This window comes from Porites lutea, chromosome 4 (genome assembly GCF_958299795.1).
Source record: "Porites lutea chromosome 4, jaPorLute2.1, whole genome shotgun sequence".
Classification (NCBI taxonomy): Eukaryota; Metazoa; Cnidaria; class Anthozoa; order Scleractinia; family Poritidae; genus Porites; species Porites lutea.
The window spans coordinates 13,697,156-13,702,822 of NC_133204.1; positions in this window are offsets into that span (position 1 = coordinate 13,697,156).

Consider the following 5,667-nt stretch of genomic DNA (forward strand, 5'->3'; position numbering starts at 1 on the left):
GCTAAGTGCAGTGTTGATATTATATTTGATTATTAAGATGTCTCTTTTCATCTTTTTAGTCGAGGGATTCTTAATTAATCGACCGCCACTAAGCTAGCCCAAATACGCTGCGTGAGCAGGTTGCATTTCCCAAAATGCAAAAATTTAAGAATGGACGGGGGAAGATCGATCTATGGTTCAACTTGGACGTTACGTAAGCGTAACGCGACTGTTGTCAATTAAACCCTCTATCCTCCGAATTCCGAGTGACACTCCACGCGAAAACCAATTTCGTTCTTCCAGTGAAAAAGGGGTAAAGGGTGTTTTATTTGTTGTTGTTATGTGGTTTGGTTTTGTTTGAATTCGTTACTGAATTTTGCAAAGCGTTTTTTGACATTTATTTAGGTTATAGATACTAATGAAATGCCAGGATTTTTCCTCTTACTAAAAAATCATATCTTCATCGCGCGCAGTGAAGATAATATTTTTATTTTTCACGTGTGGGGATATTTGGTGTCGCCATGGTTACTAAAATGATTAACCAATTACAAGAGAGCTTCCCGTTTTTAATAGAGTTTTCGAAGTTTTCACGAAAAGCTGAACTCGTCCGGACCCTGTGGAACAGGCTAAACATTTTTATTTTCTCATTGGTTTATTGATTAAGGCTTAGTTCACACACCAGATAGCTTTTCGTGTCGACACTCTCTTCCCCGCAGATGCATCCGCAGATGAGCTTTTATGTAGGAATTTCATCACTATCTATAGAATAAACAGAACATTAAATGGCCGCTTGGGGATACGAATTTTATCTTCTCGTGCTGAAGTATCTCTCACTCGTTCGCTTCGTTCACTCATGAGAGATACTTTCAGCACTGGAAGCAAAAATTCGTATCCCCGCGCGGCCATGTAATATCCTCTATACATAGGCTTCGGTCACCATTAAATACGACAAAATAATTAAAAAAGGTCGCGAAAGAAATCGCGAAAAGTTCGCAGACTGAAAAAAAAAGCGTAAATGTGGATCGCAGCTAACACAGGCTCCGTACGGGTACAGAGAGCACAAATGAAGCGTAACGCCACCGTTCTCAATCAAACCGTCGATCCTCCGAATTCCGAGTGATACTCCACGAGAAAACCAATTTCATTTTTCCAGTGAAACATGGGTAAAGGGTGGTTTTGCATTAATTCGTCAGTGAATTTTGCAAAGCATTTTTGTTGGCTTGTCATTAGGTTAGGTTCGGACCCCATTAAGTTCAAAATAATAATTAAAAAAGGTCGCAAAAGAACTCGCGAAAAAACAGGCTCCATACGGGCACAGAGAGCACAGACAAGACTTAAAAAAGCTGCCCTAACCGAGTTAAATGGGGAGAAAGATCGAAGATGTTGTCTAATTTGGATGTTGATTGTCATTGGCTAGGAAACTAAGAAATCACTCGGCTGGTTTTGCAATTTAGGCAGGGGGAGAAGTTGAAGTTTTTGTGAGACGAGTCAAATTGCTATTTTGGTCGACCTTACTTCAGTTTTGGGTCACAACCGTCGAACTTGGCTAAGCGTCTAACTAAGTTCAAAGGTAACAAAGGGCGTGAAACAATTTTACAGTCGTCGGTAGAAGCCTGCTTTGCAGAAACCCGTTGATAACAGACAATTCTCATTGTTCCGTTAAATTGCACAGTATATTCTTGAATTTGTAATGAATAAACAAGAACAAACGGAGGCATATGCAGAAAACAGTAGTGTTTAACATGAACCTAGAACATACATTTATTCAGTTTTATAGCAGAACAATGTTATGACCTTTCGTGATAAAGAGATGTACTGGCTTGCAAATTGCGATTTGATACAAGCGCGAATCGTCAAAAGTAAAAAAAAAAAGTGATAAAAGTTGTAGGTAAGTTTAACACCAAATATAGTCGGGAAAAGGAAATGGATTTAAAATGCTTATTGTGGGAGTTCGTCATTTCAGATTTATTAAAATGGCTAGTATTAAATAGATGGAATAAGAAACCGTCTACTTTAGAGTAAACCCCGTTAAATAACGGTATTTTGTTTGCGCCCAGAGACACGACAAAGTTTTCGAAAACCGTTCCGTAAAGCCACACGTTTTAACTTACCAGTCTGAGTTTCAAAAACGCTGGCACAGAAGTCCGAGTTAGATATCACCAGTACCACTGCCATCAGAACATTAACAACCAAAAAGACTAAACCAATGAGCCACGAGGCAGCCATTGACGGAAAAATGTTTGGCTTAACTTTGCTGTAGCCACGTCTGTTTGCACCAGAAAATACACACCAGCCTTATACTGTGGTTGCTCGGTATCAATTTGTTTTGTTTTTGAACTCCTTTGCGTTGGCAGTTTCAAGCAAAGCAATTTATAATTCATAAGTGAATCTGTCACTACTAAATAAGCATGCTTAAAAAGATTTTACTTACAAGAGTTGAGCTAAACTTCATTATCAGGGAGGCCTATAAAACAAGTGTAGTTACTTTTTTGTTCAAGGGAACGTCTCATTTAAAAAGAAGCACAGTAAGATGAGAAAGCAGTAATGTATGCACCGGGTGAATTCTAGTAATACTACTGATTCCCTCAGGGAAACCTTGCATTACCGCCTGTTAGAGTCTAGGACCAGGGTCCTTAAATGTTACTGAAAATTGAAAAGTGAAACTGATAATTTTTCATTATTCTGAAATACTATTGATTTTAAGTCAGACTCAAGCGAAGCTGAAGGAAATAAATTAACTATTGCTTGTGCATATCTATTGGGCATGCATAGGGGTAAAATTAAAGCGAGACTTGATTGAACCAGTTTTTGGCCTGGCTCCATCTGCTAAGTGCAGTATTGATATAGTATTTACAGTAATTATTAAGAGCAGTTGTCTGTAAGATTCGAACTATATTGAAAAGTCGCTGCCACACTATCTCGCCGAATTGGCTAAAAATTGGCATGTAGACTTGATTTGGGGTCTTTTATAAGGAATAGGTAACTTTAGGTTCTAATTCCTCCTATTTGGGAAATTATCGACATGGCCGGTTTTTGGGTGCCTCGGACCGGCGCCATATTGGTTAATAGCAGATGTTTTTGAGCCTTCGACTACAACCCTGACTTCAAAGCTAATCTTCCTCTGCCGATACACATTGAGAGAACTATCCCTCTTTATTGTATTTTTAGAAACTACTTCGAAATTGATAACGTTTTCGCAACGATCGATTAAACTTTTGCTTAGTATATTTTTTGAGTTTTTTACGCCGGCAAAATTTCACAAATTCAAAGGCGTATATCTCCCTTGCCACATCGCATTGAAGCTTGCCACTCTGCCTGAATACTCATTGCTTGTAGTTAAATCGAGTTCGTTAATAAAAAAAATTGGGCAAATTTAACCGAGCAGAAACAAAGTAATGAATGGAAGAGTGTTCTGACGACTTTGTCAATAAGCTTTGCACCGAATACTCGCCAGGTGTTGCCAAAATAATAATCGATAATGGAGTTTCTGTCACTAAATCTGAGTGATCTGTATGATAAAATTAGCCTCTGTAATATTAGCGATAGCTCTGCTGCGAAAAACAGTAAAAAAGGGCAGATTGTATAAGGAAAAGGAAAATGAATTTGTTATATTTATGCTACGACGCGTAAACAAAATGCAACCATCACAGTCGAACTGGAATTTTCCTGATTATCCTCCAGTTCCTTTATCGAAACCAGAGCTTTTAAAATTAACGATAATAATGAAAATTGAAATGTATTACCTTACTCGACGACAAAGATGCCAATTTCCATCTTGATCGAAAAAAAGTAATACAGTATTTTCCCACGCATATCGCGGGTCGTCACGTTCCTTGCATTGCGTTACAACTCACGTGAAACCGCCTGCCTTTCAAACAACTGAACTGAAGAATCCGTGAAAATCTTAGCCAGGCAATAAATAATCGAAGTTGATATAAGTTTTCTTTATTGTAGTGAGCGCGGATGCGTTGATAGTTCCAGCTACATGTGTTTACAGCGTTTGAAGATTCGCTCAAAACTCATAAGACATGAGCCGTTGAAATAAACATCATTACTTCCGGTTTTACAAATTGAGCGTTGGCAAAGTAATAAATAGACTCAATCCATCTTGTACACCATTATAAACGGTTTCGTGCAAAATTGTCAGGTATTTTGTTCCAGTCACGAAGCTCGTTTTGAGGACATTCTTGGTTTTTCTATAAAGTGTTTTGTGATAAACGGGAAAATTGGTTTGGAATGGGTTGAGAAGAATGAGGAATGAGCACAGGAGATAAAAAAACCCAGTCATCCCACCGAGGGGCTTTGATACTGTGCGCAAATGCCCCACCCTAAGGACAATTCCAGATTTTCGTTTTCTTGAAAAAGCTTAAAATCTAAGTAAAGAAAACAACAAAGAAAATTCAGTTAGCGACCAGAGTGCCGATATCGCGAACAATAAGGGTGTTCTTTCATGGAGTGATTGAAGTTGTGTCTGCAGTTTCACCATGCTCACGTACCTTTCGACAACATAGGTGTACCGATCGTAATATCAATGGTAAAAAACGAACGCTTTTTACTGTAGGAAGATGACGTCATTATACAAAAGGCGTCTTCACTTTGGCATCCTCAATTTCAAACCGTCAAAACCTAATTTTCTCTGCTTGTCAACTGAAAAACGCCTCTAAGGACAAGCAGTGGTAATGTGCTTGTTAGTAAGACGTCCAGCTTAAGGAGACATTCATAATTAACTTAAATTGGTCAATGCATTAATAAACAAATACTTTCTCCTTTAGCCTTAGGGACAGAGTTCAAAAGCCCAAAATATTTTTATCTCAGCTCTAGCATGTGTTGTCTAGCGATTTGCCTTGAGCTTCTCTGAATTTTCCAGATCAAACAAGCTGTGCCCACCGTACATAATCTTGCCTGCGCTCCCTTGAAAAATTGCACCTGATCAGAAGCCTTCAAGTTCATCGTCTGCCGCGACAACTTCATGATCTATTTTAAGGGGTGATTTTCTGGAACTATCCTGTGGTTTGTCCTTTCTGGTCGTCACTATATTAGCGTGCGCGTTTCAATTTCTCTCCAGCAAAAGTCTCTATCAGGAGCGTAGCCAGGATTTTCCAGGTGTGCGCACAATTTTCAAAACTTACCCTAACTTCTCACTTAGTTCTCCCGTAACGTTTCACCATTACATTTGCCAATTCTGTTAACTAGGTGAGGTTATGCGTGGATGGAATGGCACTTGCAATCGGTGAGAAAATTAGGTTAAACACTTTGCCCTCAAGGACGGCTCTCCCGTTTTGCTGACACTTTCTACCTTAGAAGGGAAAAGTGGAGCTTTGCCTTCCCCACTCCCTGTAAACAATGTCGTTCGGCTGTTCAAACTTAAACTACCCAACTTTAATTTTTAATAAAAGTATAAAGGCAGGAATCCAAACTGTTTGCAAATGTTCTTCAAAATGTACGCCATTTAAATGGCGTCTTTCACTGATTTCAACACGAAGATTTTGAAGCAATGTCTAGTGAGTACGGGGGCTAATGCTCCATCGCAAAAATTTGAAATTAAAAAGTCTGAAAAATCTTGTATAATAGGAGTACACATTTTTACTTATTTTATAGAGTTGTGAAAGAACACAAAATTGTTTCTTCTTGAATTTGTTATACTCTCATTCAGTTTGAGTGTTTTCAGTCTTGCCGATACGCCCGTCG